General features: G+C 42.3%; 1 protein-coding gene across 7 annotated transcripts in view; it reads left to right on the forward strand.

The window, feature by feature from the left end:
• Positions 1–26,482, forward strand: part of TSPAN4 (tetraspanin 4) — a 2,368,794-nt gene that overhangs the window by 899,197 nt on the left and 1,443,115 nt on the right. For all 7 annotated transcript variants that reach the window (XM_069223123.1, XM_069223119.1, XM_069223121.1 and 4 more), the window contains one exon: positions 9,818–9,858. The gene's annotated coding sequence lies outside the window, so the exon portion shown is untranslated. The remainder of the gene's footprint in view (positions 1–9,817; positions 9,859–26,482) is intronic.

Below are 26,482 nucleotides of genomic sequence, written 5' to 3' on the forward strand. Positions count from 1 at the left end.
TAATCCCAGTAATGGCTAATTGGTATCCAGCAGGTGCTGGTGGTGCTGGACGCATTGGTGTTATGTTCAAGGTTCGCATTACGAACTGAACAAGTCGCCTATATAGTGTTACTAGCCATTGTAAAGATTGTGCAGATCAGATGCCTACATCTTTTTTACACCAAGGTGAGGTGTATATGTGGCAAACATTGGCCACGTTGGTCCATCATTACACCTAATCTCACAGGTTGTATCACGTGTAGTAAGGCGCCATTAAACAGTTCTGATGTTCTTGATAAGTAATCAGTATTTCAAGATACTGGTATGCTTGGTACCATTGTGGTACGTTTGCAATTCTGTATGTGTGGAATGTGTATGTTGTAGAGTCTTCCTCAGGAAAGGTGACCCAGGAATAGAATGTTTCTGTTTCGTAAGCTTCATTGGATTCTACAATGAATGTGACATTCCCGCCCTCATCTGCTGAGCCATGCGCTATTAGATGTAGTGTTAATGCATGGCTGATATTCTCTGGAATGTCTATGGCATTAGCCATATTATGATGGAACCCCAAATGGGAAGAAGGTAATTTTAAGAGTTCGAGCTCGAACAACCTACAGCCTAGTTAGGTGCTCCCTGTTCAGCTGAGGAGGATTAGCCCAAAGACCACGGACGTCTCTGTATAATGGTATTTAGGGTACCTCTTGTGTGTGAGACAGAGATACTCAGGGCATCCATAAATTAGTGCCAAAACACCATCGTTGGTGGCCCCATGTCATAGTTGGATTCTTGCTCTAGACAAGACTGTTGGTTTAGGGATTACAGCACTTTTGTTTGTAAGCGACTAGGCCAATCCTACAAGTCGCAACTGTCGGCCCAATCCTTCTGGCTCAGAAAGCAGTACTTCACCAAAAACCCAAACAGTAAAAGGTGATTTCTGGCATCCTTTACACATGGACTCAAGAGTGCAACATCTCAGGGGAGTCGTAGTTAAACTGAGATTACCCTTTTGTCACATGAGCAACAAGTCTCAGTCGCACACAGGCAATGAAGAAGATGAAGTAAAGTTTTCGATAGGTATTATTAAAAAGACTGCAATCTACTGTAAAATGCATACGCTGCAATGATCAGGATAATGAACAATTAAAAAAGCAGAATTGTAAAGATGAGAGTTGTGAATAGAAAGACCCCCACCATCTTACAATAACATGAAATGTGAAATAGGCCCCAATACCCTAGCATGAAGAACCTAATCTCTAACCTAAAGAGAGCTAGGCGTGATAAACCTAATCTGCCAGTACCATGTCCATGAGAAAAGCCACCCATCCCTCATTACCTTGGAATGAGGTCTCTAGATCAGACTCTGTGGGGACACAAAGGCTGGGTATGCATCAAGGTGATGTATAGAATAGATAGCATTGATGGCATCTGGAAGGAATCCCTCTGACAACGTCTGTGTGAGATGTATTTATACAGATCTTGAAGGACCCCTGACACAGGTATGTTCCCAAAAAATTGATAAGGAGGCATTCTTTGGGTGGCAATTATATAAAAATTTCCTTCAAAAGTACATTATGTTCCTGTCACACGTAAGTGGAAAAGGGACATCATGTGAATACCTATGTATACCACTTGTCTTTGACGCTGATAGTGATGCCTTCACAGAGTGGCACTGATAACGTGAAATCAAAACGTCTTCCTCATTATAAACATAGTAGCCATCGTGGAAGAAATAATTAAATAAATGCACTAAAACAGAGGAGGCTAAGTAGGTTAAAAGTCACTAGGTGGCAGGGCACAGGCCTGCAAGCCAGAAGGCTAAGCAAACTCCTGATTCCCAGTACAACTAAATAGGATCCACTACAAGGCTTTGTTCCTGGCCTCCTCAGAAGGTCAGAAATCAGTCTAGGGTGGCTGTGCTAGTTTAGACCAGTCAGTCAACACACTAGCAGTTGGATAGGTTTTCAAGGGATACATCTAAGGTGCCATCTGGGTGCATGTATTAATAAATCCATCACTGGATTCAGTGAGGGTTTATTAATACGAGATGTTTGATACCAAACATCCCTATGTTCAGAAGCCACCATGTAACGAGGGAACTCGTATTGACCAGTGTCCAGCACATGTACTTAAAAGAATTCTCTGTCCACTTACTATGTTTAAGAATCGACAGACACATAGCAGAGGCATAGCTTCTCCTACAGATATGCCTTCTGTAGGGGTGACTTACAAATATTTCATGCAGTGGTAGAGGACCTGGCACACGGGGAGGTGTGACAGGTCATGTTTTCACTTTTGTTTGCATCAAGACATGCAGCCTGCAATTGCAGCACTGTGTGAATTAGGTGAGAGGTTCCTGAGGGTGGCACAATTTTTGCTGCAGCCCTTAGGGATCTTCCTTAGCACGTCAGGCCCTAGGTACTACTAGGGACTTACAGAGAGTGCTGAAGAATATGCCAATTGAGAGAAACAACTATGCAGTTTAGGGAAAGAGATCCAGGCACGGGGACCTGGTTAGCAGGAACCCAGTGCACTTTCAGGTGAAATCACATCAGGTCATCAGATACCAGGCAAAAAGTGGGGGCCAACCATGCTAAAAAGGATGTTTTACTACTACAGACGCCACAATTCTAAATGAAACAAAATAAAAGCATTTTTGTGGCTTCATGAGGCTGCAGTGAAAAAAAGATCACCAGAAGGCACTGGGACTGCATGTGGTGCCCCGGAAGACAGGGACACAGAAAACCAAAAGTGAAAGTTGTCACCCTACCTCTCTCAGGGGTGTTTATTGTTTTTCATGGGAGAAGTACTTCAAAGTTTCAAGCACTCCTTGAGATGGGGCTTTAAGCTCAAAGGCTTGAAGTTATGAGGGCCCCTGACGGTGTTTTGCATCATGTTTAGTAGAATAGGAAAGACTCATGTATACACGTTATTTAAAAGCTTTATTAATAATGACAAAGTTGAGCATGAATTATCACGTACTTTGGAGGTCATGGAAATGATTTGCTGGCAATGTTAAATTTACCAGTGAGTAATTACACGTAGTAATGAAGGCCATTGAAATGCTTTATTGACAAACACAAAGTTAACAGTAAATCTTTACAAGCCCTATTGAGTGTTTCATTGTAAGATGGTACCATCCTTAATGATCTTAATGATTTTACACTGGTTTATGGTGACATACACCTGCTTTTATTAATGTAGTGACAGTCTGAAAAAGGCAGTAGGCCTGCCTTTTGATAACAACACCCCTTATGTTGTGTCTGGGATATGTGGGGAATATTGTAGTTGTAGTGTTAAGGGTGCGCTAGGGGTGCGAACTGTTAAGAGTGTTACCATAGGATGTGTAGTATTGAGTAGTATGTACGTAATAAAGTATGTTTCCTTTTTAAATGCAAAAGCACTGACTTTGACTAGACAATGATTTGTTGGGTGTTTTTGGTGAGTACCTGGTGACAGGGATACTAGCGCACACCACTTCCTCTGAGTAGGCATTTGACTGTTCTGCCTCACTACCATGAGAGAGTCAAGTATTACAACAGAGTACTTCGCTCCCAGTAGTTGTGGATTTATTACTTGTGAAAGACTCACATCCCTCCAGGCCTCAATTGATCATTTTCCTCTACCAGGAATTTCCCCAGTGGACTGGATCATTTGAATGTGGGTCTTTAGGTTATGGGGCTCTGATGGCGCCTCTGTCACTACTTTACCCAGATTACCAAGGTAATTGCAGCAGGCATGGGGGGGGTGCTTCCGAAGAAAAAGAAGAAAGAGACAGATGTGAGAGCAAGGATAAAGGGCGCAGGGCTGGGGTGAACATTTTGACAGGCTGATTTTGGTTTACAGTCTGGTCCTGCAGCCTTCCCAATTAATTACCCTCTTTCTTACATCCCTGTTGCATATTTTATATACACAACAATTTTGGGGTAAATTGTTACAAAAAATGAAGTAGTATAAACCCTTATATTTCACAGGAGTTCGTAATATATGGAAATATTTCTCAGTCGCCCAAACCATTCCATCCATTACTCTTTTGTACTTTTGAATGAGAATCTCAGATTTGCCATTGGCAGAGCTACTAGGATTATGCGGCAATGGAGTACCAAATTATTCAGCAGGGTTATCTAAAGTTTACGCAGTAACAAAAGTCAAACTAACTGCCAGATTCACTGGCCATATAGCTTTTTTCATTTGTGTTCTAAACAATATTTATGCTGAAATCTGCAAATAATGTGGCAAATGTGTTCAATCCATGTGATTAACATTACAGCCACTGAATCATTTTGTTCTAGGTGCCATCATCACTATCTATTGTTTGATCAAGGATGTATTCATCATTAGTAAACAAAACCAAACTATACTAATCCAATGTGAGTTCATTGTTAGCTGCTTGTGGATAGGAACAGCGTGTTTACGCTAACTCCAAAACACCAACATGTAATGTAAAAAAATACATAAAGGTTAACGTGTGATATGGTCCCATATTGCCATCACAAAGTTCTGATGACATTTACAAACCACTTGGCCTTGTGTTTTGTAAATGTCACCAGATACCCTTTTAATTTTTAACCATATTATCCCATTTATGTGTTATTTTTTCTCTCTATATTACATTTTTGAGTGACTTTATTGCATAAATTGGATTGGTATAGCAACTCATATTGCTCAATTGCCTATGAAATATGAGATTCGTCATCATAATGACCAATCCCAAACCTCTCTGCTGAGTTTTAGCTTTCTCTTGCCTATAGAATTATGTGGCAGTGTAGGACCAAATTATTAATCTGGGTAATCTTTGTTATGCAGTATGAAATGGCCTAGTATGCAGCATTAAACTGAACAGCTTGTGGCAGAATTATTTTGAACAATTTGAGCTACAAAAACAATTTGTTCAAATCTACAAATTATGCACCAAATTATATGGCAAGCATGACAAATCCATAGCTATACAGAAAAGACTGAAGTCACAGAAATGCAGAAACAATTGATGCAAGGAAAATACAACTTAAACAACCTAATTTCAATCAGTGTCTAATGCTGTTATGTTATGTTGTTGTTTTGTTGTGGTGCTCAAAATGTGAGTGTTTCTGAAAGGTAAAACTCAGATATCACCTGATCTGTACTGTCAGCGGTTCACACTTTAGGTTTAAAGCATTCTGAGTGATATTTATGTGCGTTAAAGACCAGGGGCCAATTCACAAAGGTAAACTTAGACCAAAAGTCTAAACTCACACAAAAAGTCTAACTTTACTCATTTTACTCATAATAAAGTTAGACTTTAGGTCTAAACTTATAGTTGAATAGGGTGTTGTCTTCAAATAAGATGTCACATAGTGAATTATCAATAGAGGATATGCGAGTCACGTCAGCCTTAATGTCCATCACTGATTATGAAGAGTTCCCAACCATTACATCGAAGGTATTACAAGAATTAAATATTGCATCTGATCTACATGTGTTTAGTGGTCTCAAACAATAATTTACTTGGTTACCAAAACAAGCTACAGACAATATTAAAGATGTTTTTTTCAAATTGGTATTTGAGGATAGGGATAAATATATGTCGAACGGAGAATAAGAAAGTATGATTTAAGTTATAAGGAACATCAAGCTCTGAAGACATTATTGAGAGAAGATGAATTAATGATTAGATGGGCCAATAAAGGAGGAAATATTGTGATTATGAACCGTTGTTATCACGATAAAGAGATTTATACACAATTGAATGTTGTAGATTGCTATGAAAAACTGAGGAATAATCCCATGGTGAATATTACTGGTATGATTAATAGGATGTTAAGATCATGGCATGATAAATGTATTTTAGATGATGATGAATTTATGGATTTACAGGTGGATCGTCCGAGATTCCCTTGTTTCTACACCCTTCCTAAAATACACAAAAATCTTCCATTTCCTCCAGGTGACCAATAGTATCTGGAATTGGAGGCCCTACAGAGAAAATATCAGAATTTGTAGATATATTTCTGCAACCCTTAGTGGCAAATCTTCCATCATTTATAAAAGATACGAAGCATATGTTAAGTTTGCTTGGCGATATAGGTTGAGAATCTAATATGTTAATGGTGACATTGGATGTAGTGGCTTTATATACCAGTATAAGACATGAATCAGGTATTCAGGCAATTAAACATATGCTGAATAGGAGATCAGCGAGTCTGATGGGACATACTAATATGTTATTAGAAATGATATACTTCATTCTTAATCATCATTATTTTCTTTTCAATAACAAATGGTTTAAACAAAAACAGGGGGGTGGCGATGGGGTCGAGATTTTCTTCCTCGTATGCTAAACTGTTTATGGGCTGGTTTGAAGAGAGGTGGGTATGGGGACGAGGAGCAGCGGAATGGCATACATATATCCTCTATTGGGAAAGATACATTGATGATTGTTTGATGATCTGGATAGGTAGTGTAGAGAAATTGAAGGGGTTTTGTGAATATTTGAAAAGTAATGAAGTGAATATAAAATTCACATACACATATAGTTCAACACGTATAGAGTTCCTAGATGTAGAACTTTATGTGGAGAATAATAAGATTGAAAGTAAATTGTATCGTAAACCGACTTCCTGTTATTCAATATTACATGCTACTAGTGCACACCCTACATATGAGGTAGAAGCAATACCATTTGGATAAATTGTAAGAGCGAGACGCAACTGCAATAAGGATGTATTCAAGATATGGGTAAACGATTTCTTGCCAGGGAATATCAGGAAGAAAATATGAAGAAATCTCAGCAAAAAGTATCTCGAATACCTCGACAACAAACCTTAGGGTTTCGGATTACTACAAACTTTAGTGATAGAGATAAAATAAGGATAGTATTGGATTATGCAGAAAACTCAGCCATATTACTAAGATGTATGAAAAAACATTGGGGTATTCTATTACACGATCCACTATTAAAAAAGCCTATCTTGACAAAACCAGAAGTGACATATCATAAAGGGAAAACACTTAATAGCTTTCTTAGTCCTAGTTATCCGAACAATAAAACAGAGGCCAACTTGTTCGACAACTACAATAAAGGTTTCTTCAAATGTGGAGGTTGCAGGGTTTGCAAATGGACATCGCAAGCGAAAAAAGATTTTGGATATGGGGAAAATAGATACACTATTCAAACACATATAAATTGTAATACGACCTATGTAATATATTTGTTGGTTTGCAAATGTGAACGAATTTATATAGGAAGTGCGATTCGTCCTCTTAAGGTCAGAATCGCAGAACATTGGAGGGCTATTAGACAAGATGACGAATGTTATCCTATTGCACTGCACATGACAATTTGTACCGTACAAAGTGTACACAAGGAATTGAAATTCTTTGGGTTTTAACATATTGGTAAGAATCCCCAAGGAGGGAACAGAGTCAGCACTGAGGAGAAAATAATCCATTTGGATCATGCGTCTAAGAGCAGTAAAATGTGGACTAAACTCTGATCATGAATTGGAATATTTCTTGGGAGGGAGATAAAAGGTGATGATTCAGACATGGATATAGGATATATATGTAAGATGTAGGCAATGCACACACAAGTTGAACCTGTAATATAGCAATTTGAATTAGAAACTGTAATTGTGTGTAGAAACAAAAGTAACATATTAAGACCTTTCCTGGAATGAATACTTTTATGTAGATCTAATATAAAGTAGATGCACTATATCTAGAGAAGTAAAATATATGGAGTTATATTTGTTATAATAATATATAAAATCGATAAGAGGGAAATCAACCCTCCCCAGGTGATATGAGACAATAGGGAAGTGATGATGTTTGACTACAGTGGATATTTTACCGCTAATTAACTAATATTTAAAATTCTGCATTGCCACTATAATATATATTGATTGATAATGTTTGAGAAGATAAGGACTAGTAGCCCTCGTGTGATTCTGTTTAAGTAGTTTAGGCAGCGAGTATTGGTTTAAGAATAGGGAGTTGCATATGCACCCCGAATATAAGAATATTAACGTATTAGCGAGTATGGGATATAAATATAACTTAGTATACATGTATTCTTAAGGATTACATAATATTAAAAATGGGTGAGGAAGAAATTATGTATATGAGTATGAACAGTGTAATTCAAGCTATAGTGTAGTCCTCTTTCTATGACTAAAGGGGGCAGGTATAAAGATAGGAAGTTGAACAACGAACTCCGTTTGAGAATCTTTCAGCGTACTCGCAGCATATGACGAACACAGAAGACAATACAGGTAAGGGATAGGGTTTTGAACTGAAAGGTAGAAGAAACCAATAGGAAATAATCACCCAACGGGGGTGCGTGTGTAACAAGCTGCCATTAACTTAATTTCAGGATATGTATTGTGTCATTGGAAGTACGAGCCATCTAAAGAAGGTGGGATATAGTAGAGAAAGAGTAAACCAAGAGGCAAGCGGGACAGGAAAGAGAGATTACAGTGAGTTTTTCTCCAGTGAGTTTAGTGAGTACCACTAAAATCGATTGGTACTTATTTTGATTGGTCTTATTATACAGAAGTTAAAATCTGCAACAACAATACAGACATAAGCAGTGGCAATCATGATGAAGAATACAGAACATGAGATCTTACGGATGTGTATAGCGGAGGACATGTATAGTCTTCTGATAAAGTAGGGATATAACACGGATAAGAATATGGAGATCTCCATTTGGGGGCTTTGGCTTCACTTGTGTGTGCATGCTTAAATACATGGATAATATGGGGCATGCTAAATGGTACTGTATTACTCTTCATGTAGAGGTGACAGATATAAATGATATATGTAATGGAACATTCACTTATAGTATGATAATATGTAAATCATTCGTAACGCTTGGTTTCCACCTAATGAATATGAATCACTATAATATGCTGCACGAGTATAGATTGTTGGGACACATGGTAATAGAGGTTGGATGTACATTTAAAAGAAAATATATTACATATAGTTACAGCCTTAGAAAGCCCTGAGGAAGTCGTTGGGTGACGCCCCAGACGAAACATGTGCTGGCTTGACTTGAGTGGAAGTAAAAGCAGAAATAAAATAAAAGAAGAATACTTGCAACTATTTGGGACTGAATTTACATTTTCTTTGATCTATTTAGTGAGACATGTGCTTTGTGTTAATGGCTATAGGTCTAAACGTGGACTTTTGGTCTAAGTTTACCTTTGTGAATCGGGTCCCACATTCCCAATACACAGAGCCAGCGCACCTCTTAATGATAATATCCCTGGGCTGGAGTTTTCTTCCATGGATAAATAATTGACCCTCTTTTTCCAAACTTAAAACACTGATTACGTAATTTAATTAATAGAGGGTGATTTGCGTTTATGAAATGAACATGTTTCAACGACTTGGACCACCTGTAAATTCTAGCATTTTGAATGGTGCTCTCTGTCTTTCAATTCAATAGCACCATTCACAATTAACATCACTCAAACAAAAAAAAACGAACTGTGTGTGTCTGTGTAGTGTGTTTCGTCATCAAATTCAGAGGTGCTCATGTCATCGACCTCAGACAGACAGACTCAGCTTTGACCCCCCAGTGAATGTGCAGAGGAACCCACTGAACTGTGACAATGTAGATTCCTTGGAAAGGAAGATGGACCCCATGCCCTTCATCCCTACATGCCTTGCCATGTGTAGCATTATGAATGTAGCTGAAGGGTTTGGTCGGGCCGGGGATACAATAGCCGGGTAGTGCAGGCAGGCTAGCTAGCTGTGTGTGTTACCGTGTAACAAATAACCTCTGTTCTTTCTCATCTTTTCCAGTTTGACAATACTTGTAATAGTAATCCTTTTACATGTTGGTTTTCGTCGACAGGTTGTCGTCCAGGGACAGCATCAAAGGGACAGGCATTGCTGGTAAGACGCTCCGCATCTTCCTTTGTTTGAATACAAGGTTCTACAAGTGGGGGTCGCTTCTTCAGTTTTGGAAAAAAATGAACAAAATGACAACTGCAGAAATCCACAGGCAAAATTGGAAACGTGGGGGGCACGGCGGCATGACAAAGTGGCTCCGTTTCACATGATTGAGCATAGGCGCCAGGAGTACAAAAAGCAGAACAGACGTATTTGTCTCAATCCTGCCAGCCCACTGCGGGCTTTATTCAAAGGCTGTGCACCAGGAAAATAGCAGAGCAAGTGTGGCTTTCAATTTTAGCCGCGAGGCAACGCTTTGTGCATTCACATCACTCAGAGTGAGGGAGGCAACTCAACCTGGACAGAGCTCTGCATGAAATGCAGGGGTAGCTTTCCTTGCTGGTGGCCATTGATGTTTGTATGTACAGTCGTGAAGCCACGGAAGTCATGCTATACTGTTGCCCATAGCAACACAAACAAAGTGTAGACGCATCCTTTAATCTTAGTTAATTGTGTCAGGGAAAAATGCCTTGTCAAACATGTAGACAGAGTGGGATGTCTATAAACCTACAGGGGATGATACATTTAAACTCCCAACTCATAAAGTCGATACATTGTGTGAGCTTGGGCATACTTCAAGATCATAATAAACTAACGTGCATCTGCTATTGACTGAGAACCTATAGAGAATGCTGCATTTCATTTTTCTTGCTTACCACCTTGTTCTTGTTTACCTTGCTTGTCTGGTCTTTGCAAAATATGACCATGTATATATATCAGTCTCACCATTTCATAACCACTAAAAAATGGCAGATCTCCAAACTATGGGTAGATCCAGTAAACATTCCTAATTGCATTTCTTACAATTCCCCACTGTACATGTATGTGTCTTGAGACAAATCAAGTCTGCGTTGCCTCTCATCCCAAGTCCGCTCTACCTTGCGTCTTAAGTAGGGGTGGGCGATATATAGCGCTCTGTGGGCGGAGTTATGGCCACTCTGCATTACACTTGTGACGTGAAGTTCAAGCCAAAGTCTGCCAACCACCACATGGCAGAGTTTTTTCTCACTCGCAGCTTGTAAGCGGTAAATTGGTGAGCGAGATTTGGCATCCCACAGCACGATTTGCAGTCACTAGGAGGGCATCCGGTGAGAATTCTCCAACCCGGGCGGTCATGGAAGGTTGTGACCGCTTGTGGTCAGAAAGCTGTCGCTCAAGTACAAAATCTACTTGAGAAGCTAAATCGCACTGTTACATGCCTATAACCACCCGTTTTCACAATTCTGCGGAATCTCACTGTGTTTTTTTGTAACTCCTCAGAATTCCACAGAGTTAAATTCCTTGAGTTCCGCCCAAGCCTAGTCTCAAATCCAAATCAGCGCTGCCTCTCGTCTTAAATCTAAGTCTGCGGTGCTTCATGTCTGAAGCTGCGCTGCCTCATGTCTCAAGTCCTCTCTGCCTCATATCTCAAGGCTGCAGTGCCTCGCATCTCAAGACAGGTCTCGTCCTTGCCCAAAACATAGGCTAGAACCTCAAAAAACCTGAACATTGCAGCAATAATTTCCAAAGTGCAAAAATGTATGTGTTGTGAGACATACATAGTTAGTACATACACACGAAGTTCTGAACACAGAGGTAGAAGTTGACACACTAGCTGTCTTGTATGTGCAGCATAAGGGTGTAAAGTCACATCATTTAGAATGCTCTAGAGTGTAAGGTAGCTGGTGACTGCAGAATCACAATAAGCCTTTCCAAACTGATAACCTAAGGCCATGTCCCATGGGAAGAGATCCCTATTTACTCATTCTAGCGTAATTAAGAGTAATTTGGGCCAATAAATCCTAATACAAGTGCATATTTAGTGAGCACAGCTTACTATTTGTGTTCTGCTGCATTTAGCACTGTTTCTTAGCGCACAAAGCATTCTTGTGTTTATTTTGGATGTAAGGGTGCATTTTGCGCAAAGAAAATAGCGCTAAATGTTGGTAGTAAATTGGGTATAATCCTACCCCAAGAGCACATTTAACGAGCGCGAGTTGCCATTCGCGCTCACTATTTGTGTTATGTTGCATTCAGCACTATTTTTTAACACAAAACGTATCCTTGCATCCATTTTGGCCGTGAGGGGGTATTTTGGTGCTAAGAAATATTGCTAAATGCAGAATTACTCTACTTGTGTAATTCAAACATAATCTAGTTGAATTTTAAGGTAATTCGGCAGAATTACGCTACAATAAACTATGTTAGTTATGCCCACCCCTTCTTCCAAGGAGCTGGAGTGGAGATAACACCTGGGCTCTGAAGTTCGGGCAATTACTGCTTGTTTGTGGCTACTACAGATGTTTAAATGATTAGGGCTGATTAAATCTCTACAAATCGACGACAACATAAGGAACAGACTGGACTCCATCTTCTTGTTAATGAGGCCTCGAAAACTCTTAGACTTGAACTTTCAGGGCACTAATATCCGTGAGGTTTAGGATTTGAGTGCTCTGGCCATCCTCTGGTTTCCACATTTGTTTATAATTGTTTAACAATGATGGTGTGGCTTGTAGGATGCCACTTGCATTGCTTGGGGATAAGATGCTGCGTTTAATTGTGTATGTTAATTGTTATTTTGCAAACTGTGAAGATGCTCTGCAATGATTGCTACGAGATCTGCTCCAACACCTATGCTTGCCGACAGTATTAATAATTAACGTGTCATTGACGTGGTACAAGCTGAAATTTTTAATCGTTTATCGAATTACTAATTCACCCTTGTGCACATCACAAAATGAATGCATTGCTGATTAACTAAAAGTCACTATCTTTGTGAATTCTCAGTTTGTGCTAGTAATCAGATCTATTCTCAAATATAATTTGCTATGCGATTTATCTACTACACAAGATTGCATTTGTTTTTGAATATTGAACTCTGATCTTTGCAGATGGATGAGGCTTACAAACTAGGGCTAGCCCCATTGATTTTGTACAAACTGTATAATTTGTCTTCAGTGGATCTGACACTACTGTAAGCCTGTCCTGGTAAGGGCACTAGGCTGCCACGGGTACTTGTCAAATTATTTAGAACTCCCTCCTCTTAAGTCATCAATGTTTATTTATTTCCGTCTCGCCCCACAGCAGACATCACAGTTATGAAAACTAGGAGTCTGCGAACGTTTTGACTTTATAGGCACAAACCCGTACTTTGTAGGGCAGTGTATCAGCAAAGAGACAAAGGGGCACATTAAGACACTGGTGGTAAGTGCTGCCTACCGCTGTGGCGATAACCGCCAAAAGACCCTCGCCTTGGCCTTGGCTAACATCCATTCGACAGATTATGACCACAGCCGGCTTTCCACCACCAGAAGGGCGGAAATCCGGCTGTGGCCGTACTGGCGGATGGTGTTACGGTAGCGCTGCTACCACCAGCAGACCACCGTCAGCCTTATTATGTAAAATAATATAGCCTGGCGGTGTTCTGCTGGTAGGTTCTGCTTGCGGTAGCAGCGCCCCGTCCCCTGCCAGAAGACCCCCTGGATGCAGGTAAGTTGGGTTACCAACAGGGGAGGGGGGTGTTGTGTGTGTGTGTGTGGGTGTGTGTGCATGAACGTGAGTGAATGTGAATATGTGTGTAGTGTTGTTTGCATGTGTGTGTGCATGTGTGAGAATGCATGTATGAATGCAAATGTGAATGCGTGTCTGCATGTCAGTGTGTATGTGGTACAGATGTGTGCATGAATGAATAGATGCATGCATGTATGAATGTGTGTATGCCTGTGTGAGTGAGTGTGTGTATGCGTGGTGCGTGGTATAATCGCACACTTGCGTGTCTGCGAGTGTGCGATTATAAGGGGGTTGGGGATTGGAAGGGGGGTGCGTAGATGGAGAGGGGGTCGGGGGCATCTGAGGAGTGTTGGGGGGTGGGTGGTCCTCCTACCAGTGATAGGGAAGGAATTCCCTGTCACTGGTAGGGCCTACCACCATGGTTTTTGTGGCATTATGAACGCCACGAAAACCGTGGCGGTAGGCAGGGTCAAAATGCTGCAGGTGGTACTTTAGCTGCTGCCGGGCTGGAGATTCTTATCTCCGGCCCAGCGGCTGCTACCGCCATGGCGGTCGTGTGGTATATTGGTGGGTTGGCTTCAGCCAACCTACCAATGTCATAATGTGGCACTATGTACCGCCAGCCTGTTGGCGGTACCACCGCCACATTATCACCGACCACCGGGGTCATAATGACCCCCAAAGTTGCCTGACTAAGGCCTATTCTTCCATGGGGTTTTCTGGCATTGTATGCCTTGTGGGCACGGCAGCCTGTAGTAGGAAATGTGGAAACTAACTGCAGCATCCCCTGCCTGTGCAGGAAAGTGATTGTGGAGGGGGCACAAATAGGTATTTTCAGCCCAGGTGGTGCCCTAAGTGATGACCGAATACCCGCTGCACTTCACAGCCTTCTGCTGCAGTAGAAATGCTCCCCACTGCAGGGAAGCCTTTAAAAAAGCTGGTATTCTTTTTTTTTTTTTTTTTTTTTTTTTTAACTGTGCAGGGTAAGACTTTCCCCCAGATTTTCCTTCCAGTGCTTAATTTGTAAAATAATGAGAGCCGGTGCCCAATCTCTATTCAGAAGCCAGCGACTGAATACCAAGGTTGAGTGAATCCACCTCTTGGATCCTTAACCCACTGCCAGACACTCCATGTCCCTTCATCTCACTTTTGCAGGTTCTTGTTTTCTCTTTCAGTCATGGGCTTTTTTAGTCTTTCTTTTTCTCCTCCTTTCCAATTTGTGTGTTTTTTTCGCTCCCACACTCAGTAACTGAGTCCCCAAAAATGAGTGTTGCATGTCAAATTAAGCACTAGTAGCATCTATGATGTATGTACTCTGACACTTCACAGCAGCAAATCCTATACCCCTACAGGGTACCAATGTTACTTTGCTAATACTTGAGACCTCCACTTTTTTAAATTCACCTTCCTATCCTTCAGCCAATTTGAACTACTTATTTTATATTTTTTGACTTTGTAACATGGGACATTGGGTGCCTTGGACAATCACAAAATGTATAATTTCACACTTTTTTCACACATCTATCGGAATCCAAATTACGGCTCATACCTTTTCTAAGCCTTCTTAGAAGACTTTTAGGCCCATGTGTCAAAAGCAACCATAAAATAGTTAAGAAAAGGGAAGAGGACCAGTCTTGGGAGCACTGTCTGACTTTTGTGGCTGAATAGGGCAGGGCATACTCTCGACTCTTGCCGACACCCCTTTTTCTGGTGTGCATTAGCACAGCTTACCTCATAATATTAATCTGCTCCCCAAATTTAACAGGCAGGGGAAGCCACTTCCAGCTCACAGATACCATCAACGAGGTACAGAACGCTCATGGGACCAAGCATTCTCTGTTGGTCAGAGAGAGACGTCAACACGTGGAGCTTGGTAATGGTCACAAGTCGCCTCTTTGACCTGGGGAGGAGGGACCTGTTTATCCTTCACTTTGAGCTGCCCAACACCCGGGGTAATTGCATATATTTTATGAAGAAGTAGAGTTATTTTGGTTTATGTGGTTTTAAGTCTCACATTTCTTCGTTAGATTCCTCAATGCTGGTTCAGGTTTTGAGTGAGATTTTGTGGATATTGAACTTTTTCTGGTCGCGGTTTAGTTCAAAGCTCTGTAGCTCTGCATTATAATAAGATTAGGATTTGCCACGAGGTAATCAGTTTTTCTGCCATTAATTATGCTTCTCCCAATTTATGCTTGGTTTCCTTTTTTGGATTCTGGAATTCCTAAATGCTAACTAAGTTTTGAAATATCTTATAGACACGGGTCTGTGCTGTTTTATGTAATCAGAAGATAATGTTAATATGTCACCACTAAAAGAAATTTACTGAACGCTAGGTGAATATGTGTATAAACCTATTTCCAATCCTATTGCACATTCACTGTAATAACGAAACGAACATGCACTTGGATTACTGATATAATTGTAAAAGGCAATACATGTCACTTCGTTTATCAATAAAACATGATTGCTGCCTAATTGCTATTCCAAACAATGCTATAACCGTCTCTCTTTTGTATTACATTGCTAGCCCAAAGCACAGGACTGGGCACTAGTGTATGATTTTGTGAAACTTCGCATTCGTTCATTTGGTGAAGTCTTGTTTTTTTAGACATCATGTTTGCAAGCTTGGCAACGTTCCTTTAAAAAAACAGAAAAAGAGAAATCCTGCAAAAAAAAAAAGGTTTTACGGAGAAAAGTCTTGAAAACCACTATATGTTGGGAAGAAATATTTTACATCAATACCAATGGCAAAACCTTTCATATTGCGATAAACTGTGCACACCTGTCTGGTTCTTGAGGCTGAAGGCAGATGTTCCCTCAGGAGTGCATCCGAAGAGGCAACTCCCTATTACCTTAAGGATCACTGACCACCAATGCATCAGATTAGACAGCAAGTGGTCACCCCAGGGTGAAAACAACAGCGACACTAACGGTGCTGAAACATGACAAGGTTAATAATCAGAAAGTTACCCTACAAGGGCAACTTGAATCTGTGCTCTTGGCAAATTACCCCAGTGGTGATCCAGAATGCACTTGTGCTGATAATCTGTATCCCTAGCAGCAACTTCACAGAAATGGTGAACAAGCCCTCTTGATAATGGTTGTACTCTGTGCAAGTGTAAATGAGTGGGATCAGTCACACAGACCCCAAGGGCAGCTTCACACTATCAGGACTGAAAGTGAGTGTAAATAAGAGGGGGGTACAAGAGGGGTACAGAGGAGGAAGGCAATCGAATTAGGGGACTTCTCATTATAGGGGGAGGAAAGGAAGGCATGAACTCTATCTATGCATGTATATGGTATTTCTATAGAATAAACTTAGCCAAAAGGCAGCAGAGCACAGTATATGGTCAAAGACGAGCATAAAGCCAATGAGTAATAGGAGAAGAAGCTGGTTTGTGAACAGTGAATGCATTATGATATAGTGTTTTTAAAAGGTAAGTCTTCAACTCTTTACTAAACTGGGACAACTTTAGGGAGGTCCTGATAGATATAGGGATGTTGTTTCAGATCCTAGGTGCATTGTTAGAAACCGCCTGCTGCCTTGTTTTCTTGTTTACACGTTTTAGTCTGCAGTCTGATAGCATCATGGATGTATGAGTTCCGACAACTACCAGAGCTGGTGAGCTTGTCCCCAAGATAAGTGGGGGTGCTGGTCATGATGTCTTCATAAATAATGCAGCTGCTTTTGAAGATGGTGTGGAATGGCAAAGGGAACCGATGGAGTTCCAGGAGGCTAGGGGTGATGAGATCATATTTCTTCACTTCATGATGAGATATACTCTGGCATGTAGGGCGCCCTTAAGCAGTGCCTGAAGGTCATGGAGTAAGGAATTACCACATCCAGATGTAGAGGTAGATGAGGTAGTATGTAGGCTTGGGCAGCAGTCTGAAGTGCTTTCTGAATGAAACAGTTAGACTTTCTTTTTTTTCTTAAAGAAGGGCCTGATACACTATCCCACTCACATAGCAGGAATGTGGGAAGTACACATCGACTGGTTTGCAAACTGGGATGTAACTAGTGATGCATCTTGTGTACTAATAGGTTGCATCGCAAGTTGCAAATTCATAGGGAGTCTTAAAATTACCTGTCTAATCAATGTTAATCAGACCGGTCACATGTTGTGAGCCAAGGTGAAGGGCTGTGAGTTCGGGATTGCTGGTCTGCAAGGGACAAAGGACCATCATCTCTTCATTTGTTTTCACAGGTGGTAAACCTTTTTTATAAGCATGCCATGCCCATTAAAGAGGATAGGTGCTGTTTTTAAGAAAAAGGTTCCATTTCGCATTACATCTGGATCAGCATGCAGTGGTCCACTGGACCACTGTCTGCTCCATCAGAGGCCAGCCAACATGATTGCCGAAGGGAAAGGTATCACCAAATGGAGAGCTTCCACTTTGCAAATCATTTACAACCCCAACTTGAGAGTTGGTAACTTTTCAAAGTTTTGAACTGCAACTGGAGTCACAAACTATTGGTACATTACTTTGTAACGAATATGTGACAGAAAAACTAGGTCTTTAACAACTACAGCCTAAACCACTACTGCTAAACGACTAAAAAGTCTCTACAACTAAGTACTACACAACTACTGTCTAAACAACAATTCTTCCTGAATAACAATTGCCTGAACAACTAATATATATATATATATATATATATATATATATATATATATATATATATATATATATATATTCCAAACAACTAATAAACCATAAAAAAACAAAAAGAAAACCTTACCTTAAAATTAGTTGTTCAGGCAGTTGTTATTCAGGCACAATTGTTGTTTAGACAGTAGTTGTTTGGTACTTAGTTGTAGAGACTTTTTAGTTGTTTAGCAGTAGTGGTTTAGGCTGTAGTTGTTAAAGACCTAGTTTTTCTGTCACATATTCGTTACAAAGTAATGTACCAATAGTTTGTGACTCCAGTTGCAGTAGTGGTTCAGGCAAGTAGTGGTTTAGACCTAGTTGTTAAGGATGTTTCCCCTTTGTAACTCACATAGAGGGGGGAATGTCTGTTTTACATCCCTTCCTGTTTCTTTAGTACAGAAGGCCCAAGCAGTGCCATCCCCGATGAGCAGAAGCCTTTGGAGGCAGGTTTTGAAAGCCCAGAGCTGCTCCTGGTGCCTCTGTCACTTCCCGTACCTCCAGCAGGTTAATTGTAGTAGGCAAGGGAGGCTTTAGGAAAGAGATGGGGGCCAGGGAACGTACAGAGAAAGCGATCAGATGGGGGAAGAGAAAAGGAGAGATTGAGAGAATGGATGGGATGTAAGAGATTGCATGGGAAGATGAAGGGAGTGGGGCTAGTTTCAGCATTTTTGCAAGGGCAGCTTTTGGTTCCTCAATTCGGCCCAGGGCCTAGAGCTAGCAGAAAGTCTAAATACCCAGCCAGTCAAGGTGGGAAAGCAGGAACAGGTCTGGGCAAGGGAAGTAGTCTTCACAAGATGTTTCTCATACTTTGGGAGTAGAATAGGTTGCCCCTCTTCTGGGACTTTATTTTTATAGGCTTTTTCTTGATTACTACTTGGTATTAAGTGTGCTGTGTGCGGGCTGCCTGTGGGTGAGAGAGGGTGGGGCCCGACCAGAGAGGTCTGCACTATAAAAACAGAGCTTGATTGCAATTAGCTGGCTGTCCATACGTGGTGCTGGTGTATGGAGCCTCTTGCTGTGTCAACTGACAGCACCACAAAAACACTGTCCATTGTGTCTCTTCCCCCCCACCCCCGCTTTTGTTTTTGAAGCAACCACTGCTTACCTGACCAGACTAGGGGGGTGAGTGCTTATGTGGTGCCTGGAATGGGGTGTTTGGTGGGGGTGGAGCATAATGGTTCCACCTACTTGCCCTCCATCACTCAGCGCTGGCTTTTTCTTAAATATCCCCCACTCATCTGTTCTGTTGCTCCCACAATTCTCCCTGTTTTGCTCCTATCGCTCAGTGGCACTTACTTGCTCCGCACCAGCTCCTGCCTGCTCAACCGCTGCTCCCCACCTTTCCCTTGTTAAGTCTTTAGTTTAAAAACAAAACACAAAAAAATCTTATTTGGAGGGTGTGGCAGATGCCTCTGTCTGCTCCTTTCTAAATAATGCACTTTCAGACACTAATTATATATTTTTTTAATTTGCTGTCCCATCATGTGCGTTCGCTATCTTAGAATGGTAAAGTAAAAGAATAAAAACGGCTACCACAACATCATAATTCCTATGTGCGCAAGCGATGTGATTAATATTTGCATCTTCGTCATCGCTTAGGGGCCGTTGTAATGTCATGGCGCATAAGTTTACTTGCGTTAAGTCGCACATCATCATCGAGCCGGCCAGTTTATTAATGATGCTGTTCAGCATTTGCAAATTACCACTTTTTTACCATTGGCTGTGACAATGCTTGTATGCAAACGAAGCCCAAAGATGTTCTTTGTTATGATCCAAGAAGAAGTTAGCAGTTGGGCTTCGGATGGGGTGGAGGGTGGGTTAGGGACAGAGCGGTGGCGGTGAAGGGCAGAAGCTCCATGATTCCCCGCACGGACGGTGTGGAGAGGGAGACGTGCAGATGCTCAGATTGTGGATGGTTTCCAAATGGCACCAGTACACCTGCTACCACTCACAGCAGAACAAATGTTTTTTTGCGGCCACAAAGGCCGAAGCTGCTCCTTTTTAAATGAAAAATAAAATACTTTATCAGCTTACTACGCAAGGTTTTCACGGTCAAAAATTCTCTGAACTGCGAGCTGAATGACTTCTCGACCCTCTATTTTCCACATGGGTGGACCGGCCTCCGAAGAGCTGAGAGAATTTTTTAGAGTGGTCAGTCTTGTGATATGGTGGGGCTGCAGCAATGTCGGTCATGTAATGGCGCGCTAGAAATAATTTGAGGCTGGGAAGAGTGGTAAATCAGCTGAGCCCGAAGATAAAAACACCCTCGAGTGACATCACAAGTGCGCAGAGAACTGCGTGCAAATTTCTGAGGAGTTTAATGTAGGCGTGCCCTGGGGGAACATTGGCTGTAAGTGCACAGGGCTCATTCATTATGTGGCTTTGCCATTTACATACCAAGACTGTAAAAATAGCAGCGTCTAGTTTCACTCGTGCGATGATTATCGGTATGACATGAGATCTGTGCCCATTCCCTCGAGGTGTAGCTAAAGCGCTGGCTTTCAGGTTAGTACACTCAGTCACGAGACTGAAATGCTCATTCCACTTACCCCCCACCCCCTCCCATATTACACCCACACAAGGCATGGCAACGAACCCAGAGCACAGCTCCTGCTCGGAGTCCAAAAATTATTTTCTAATCGGCTCAAAATGTCATAAAACTGAGGCCGAATGTTCCTAGTCCCTGAAAGCTGCCAATGTGGCACAAAATGTTGTCAACGCGGCCCATTTTTTTATTACAACCCAATCCCGTAAATATGTCAGTTTCGTAAAAAGCATGAAGCCTGCCTCTGCCAAAACACGCGCACACTATATACTTGCTCGAGAGGAAAAAATGCCACGGTAGGCGGGGGGGGGGGTGGGCGATGGGGGTGGGGTTTCTCGACTGTTGTTTAGTGTACATACGTTCCTGGCTCCTCGTACACAAACGAGCACAAGTCAGACTCCTCACCCACACTTTCAAGGCACTACATAGCACTGATGCAGCATACCTCAACAGTGCATCTGCTTCCACAAACCTTCCAGACGCCTCTGCTCATCCAGACTCCTGCTTGCACACATCCTTTGCGTACTGAAAACCAGATCCAGCAGCTAAGCATTCACTTACATCACTCCTAAATCATGGTACGACCTGCAGCTACTCTTAAGAGCTTCTCCTCACTCCTGAAGTCCACAAGAAGCTGAGGGCCTGACTTTTCGAGTGATCCCAATAGACGCTAGGTTTGGTTACATTCACACCTGCTCAGTGCCAGGATAACTTCCAGGGTGATGCATGCCATGGGACCTTTCATCTGACACACACACACATATGATTAAGCATACACACACATTCACACACTCTCACATAAGCACACTCACCTGCAAGCATGCATACAGCATACGCTTAAAAACATTTTTTACTTATCTTAACTGCAAGGTACGGTCATATTCCAGTTAATTGTACTTCATTTTCTATTACACAAATAGTGGATAATATTATTCACTATTTTTTGTAATAAAGAATTGATGGGAAACCAGGAAAGTGGAGCCCCAACAACGTCAATTAGGATGAGCCGCCTCTGTGTCCCAAGCACTGATTCGGCCACAGCTGAGGTCAGGGGTCACAAAGGCAGTGCCAGGGGATGTAAGGGGGCAAGCTAGGGGTCGCAGCTGGGACCCCAAAATGACGTTTATGGACAGAGCGCTCTACAAATCTGCATAACGTGTAAAGTGTAATACGGAGGATGTCTTGGGACAGTCCGAGAAGGCAGAAGGGGTGTACCAAGTTATTCTCTTCTAAACCTCCTGTAATTTTCACGTATCTTACTATTACTGCCCATAGTCCGCAAAGTTTTCTGCATTTTTTTCATGCTAAATTCTGAACTTTCACACCCTTTTTCGGTTGCTTTAAGGAAAGAAAGATTTCCGCTTTCATCCAGTTTCTGAGGAGTAACAGAAAAGGTTTTGAATGTTATCCACACCAACACCATATCCATGTTCACTACCTATTCATAAATATTGTCAGAGAACGTGAACATAAGGAAAGTGGAAAACTTCAAAAACTATGGGTTGGCCAATAATTAGTTTCTATGTGCGTCTTTTCCTGGGCTACACCTCTATTCCACCCTGTTGGAGGCCGGCCCTCTATGCAGTGTGTCCAATTTTTAAGGTGGCTGGTCGAGCAGTTAGGGTAATCCATGAGATGTGCTAAGTATTTGCTGTACTCACAAATCCAATCATGCAGCACACAGTCAATGAATATCTCAAGACCAGAATTTATAAAAATATATTAGACTTTTATATACATTTTAAGACCAGGATCTTTAGAATACGTTAAGTACTTTTCAAGTTATGAGAAGTTTTAGCAAAGTTAGTCTTTCTGTGCGCAATTATGCACAGTTGGAATCAATGCACAGTCACCTTTAAAAATGCATTAAAAATCATACAGTTGAGTTACCAGTCTCTTCTCTTGCAGTGTCGCAGGAGTGGTCGGTGGGTACCCTGTGCCAGCTGGAGACTCTCAGGTGGCTCCCGGTTCCAGAGGGAGCAGCGTTGGATAGATTCTTGGCACAGGGCCATCTGGAGGGGCCACCTGGAAAAGGAGTTGGTTTGCAGATTAAAGATGGTTCCTTGGGGTCCCCTTGGGCTGTTGAGGTCGCAAGAGGTTGGGGACCCGGGGCACATAACAGATCCCGTGATGCAAGGCCCAAGGCGGCCCGTTGCAGGGTGTTTTGGAGGTCTTGGATGCTGTGTGCAAGGGAGTCCACTGGAGCAGGAGGTGAGTCTCTTTGAGGGTGGCTTACAGGACAATGGGGGCACTCTGGTCAGAGATCCAGGTTGTTCCTGAAGTCCCTCAACTGGGACCTCTTCCTGATCCTTTTTCAGCTCTAGGGGAGCTGGTTTTCTGCTGGTCCGATGTCAGCTGACCAGTTCCCAGGTATTGCTGTATCTCCGCCACTAGAGGGCACAGTGCCCCCAAACTTGGCAGAGATGCGGGTCACATCCCATTGGTTGTCGGTGTATCATCAGGTCCAGCTGTGACTTCCGGTCGTGGAGATATTGGTGATTCAGTGAAGCAGCCCTCACAGGTTTGTTGGTCCTTTGCAGGTTTCTTGATTGTTTTGAGTGGTGCCTCCACTCCGGAGGGAGATTTAGGCAATTTGCCAAGCCTGGAGGTCCTCTGGGGCTTTTGAGGTCGGTCCAGTGGTCAGCTCCTCCGCAGTGGCGATTGTTGGGACTCTGGTGCAACAAGCAGGGGCCTTGAAGCCTCTTCTGGTGCATCAGGTCCTCGGTTCTCGTCATGGTAGGTTCTTTAGTGCTGTCTTCTTTCTTCCTGTTCAATCTAAATTCCTTGTCTAGGGGAGCCCACTAAAACTGAATTTAGTGGGCATTTTAGGGGGAACCTGGTAGTGTCCAATGGGACACTTACCCTTGGGTGGCTACACCCACTACAGTGACCACTTCCTGTGGGGAGGGTCACTTCCCTAAACCTGATTGGCTATTTTCCTCCATTCCAAGATGGATAAAAATGAGATAGAGGGTCCAGTTTGCATGCAGGCCCTTAGGGGTGGTGCATGGTCAGTGAGGCCACTCCTCCTACCGTTTGTCTGGTTTCCTGGCTTTGCTCCCGCCCAAAGTGGGGATTTTCAAAGGGGGAAGCCCTCTACTGCTAGCAGCAGGCCTGGGGGCTCAAGTTTCAGGGGCTGTAGCCCTTTGAAGCTCACCGTCAGGGTGTTGCACATTCCTGAGGGAGGTGGGAGCTAGCTCCTCCACCCAGGAAGGGCATTGTCTTACAAACCAGGGAGCCATGGCTGTCTCCCACGTTTGTACATTGGCCGTCTGGAGTGCCAGGCTGGATGGAACCAGTCAACAACTATGCCAGTTAGGGTTAGCTTTTGCAGGGAGCACTTCTAAGGTGACCCCTTGGTACATTTGGGTTAAATCCAATACTGGTACCAGTTTGAATTTATTATTCTGAGTTGTTTGATACCAAACATCCCAGGGTGCGGAGTATCCATCATTTAGCTGTGAAACTCGTGTTTGACCAGTGCCCAGTACATGTCTGTAAAATGGCTGTTCTGTTCACTCACTATGCCTTGGGTTTGTCAAGGCCACATTGGGAGCATATTGCTCATGTAGCTATGCCCTCACACATAGTATGGTGCACCCTTCCTTAGGGCTGGAAGGCCTGCCAGAGGGGTGACTTACCCATAACATATGCAGTGTAGGGTGGACAGGGCACACAGAGGGTGTTCAATGTTGAGTTTGTCTTTTTAAGTTTGCCCCAGTACACTCATCCTGCAATGGCAGTGCTGGGTGAAACAGGGTGCAGGACCCTTGGGGGTGGCACAATCAGTGCTGCTGCCCTCAGGGGTCTACTCTTACTATCTCTTGCCCTGGGTACTGGGGTACCTATTTACTAGGGACTTATGGGGATAAGTAAGAGTGTATCCAATTGTGCTAAGCGTCACAACAGATTTAGGTAAAGAGCTCTGGCCCAGGGAATCTGTTTAGCAGGAGCCCTGGTCACTACCAACATCAACATCAGGCAAAAAGTGGGGGCTAACCATGCAAAAAGAGGCCTCCTCTCACACACCCTCTAAAAAAGGCAGATGCTATGTGAGACTTTTTAACCCTCTAAAAAGGCAGGTGCTATGGGAGTCTTTTTCTGGGTTACATCTCTGTTCCACCCTCTCAAAAAGGCAGATGCTTTCATAAAGTCCACAGTAAAGGTGGGTGGAGTTTAAGAGCACCATTATCTCAGCTCAAGTGTAAGTTGATTGTCATAGATTGCCTCAAGGTCGAGAGAAGAGGAGAATGGGTAGAGAGCGAGAGAGAAAGAGAAGCAGCAAGGGTGAGAGGGCTCCCAAATTTGCATATAAGAAAAACATGGCTTTTTAAATGTTGTACATGGTAACCTATAAGAAACTCCTTTCACATACCCTGCGTCTGTGGTTCCAAGTATATTCAGTGTCCGACGTACACCATGTTTCACCACAAACTGATTTGTCTTTTACCAAGTATCACTGTCAGGAAAATTTGTCGAATTGGCACAACTCAACCACGGTAAGACTCAAAGTACCAAATGTAGTGATTTTTTAGATGAAATCTTAACATAATGAAAACTGGAGTCCTGCCCACAAGAAACAATACACACACGCTCAACTATGTGATACAACGCAGATGAGTAAACTCTTTATGGGATTCCCCACCAAGAGATGAGAATAAGAGTGGATTTTAGGGTACATTATGGTAAAGATGCGTTGTGTGCTAATGTGTAAAAATAATCATGACATGCCATCTACGGAATATTATCGCAATTAGTTCTAAAATCTAAGAAGATATCATCCAAAGGCACATTCTAAAATTCACATTATTGGTAGTTGGTGGTAGAATAAAGATTAAAAAAACAGTTAATTAAAAGTAATCAGAATTCACATCTGTATTTCTCGAGTAGTGGACAGAAGACTTCAACAATCATATTTGACAACTAAGCAAAAATATCCATTAATTCGACTCTGGAAATGGCTTGCGTTTAGCAGCAACCAGAAATCCCTCTACTTACAAAATAATAGTGATTTGTTAGCAGTGAAATAATGTGCACCGTTCTCCATATTGACACGAAAACTGAAAGATATAGAAGGAGTGCCTAATGTGTGACAAGCAACAGTTAGATAGTAAAGGTGAAATGGACCCTAATGCAGGCAAGGAAAATGACCATTCATCTCCTGGATTGGCTGTAACAAATCATCCACAATTGAAGTGGTTTCTTGAAACCCCTGTGCCACACTGGCATCACACCTGCTATACTACTGATAGCTATGTCCCACTCCAGCATCTATAACTACATGGTGTGTCTGGTTGAGACTATAAAAGGGCTTAGTGGTTAGTCCATCACATTCATAAGCTAGCACAATATCAAACAAATGTGGAAAGACTGATGAGAGGAACTGTTTATGAACTTCCTGGGAGTGACCCCACGCCTTACTGGTACCTCCTTCATGACTGGTTCTGTGATTGGAAGAATATCAGAGAATGGGGCCATTCGGTGGTACACCGCCAAGACATCTGCTTCTAGATGGACGAGAGTTGCTAATTGAGCCAAATTGGACAACAATCCGTAGAAGATGTGAGTATCAAGCTTCCAGTCCCACCTTCTGAGAATTAGCATCATAAGAGGTATTTTGAAATGGCACTGAGGGGGGAGCATAGGCATTTAGTAAGTTGTTGTACAGTGCAAACCATTCTGGAAAGCAACGGACCTCTGCTCACCAGGCAAGTGTCCTTAAGATACAGTGCAGGTCATTTACAGTGAGAAGGTTAGCAGCTAAGTATTACCGTGTGGGGGTAATGCTCCCTGAAGTGACGATCTATGTAGTGGTTGATAATGATCAGAGCGAGGATAAATCGATCCAGCAGAGGAACTTAGGGAGTCGGGGAATTGCAA

This window comes from Pleurodeles waltl, chromosome 3_1 (genome assembly GCF_031143425.1).
Source record: "Pleurodeles waltl isolate 20211129_DDA chromosome 3_1, aPleWal1.hap1.20221129, whole genome shotgun sequence".
NCBI classification, from domain to species: domain Eukaryota; kingdom Metazoa; phylum Chordata; class Amphibia; order Caudata; family Salamandridae; genus Pleurodeles; species Pleurodeles waltl.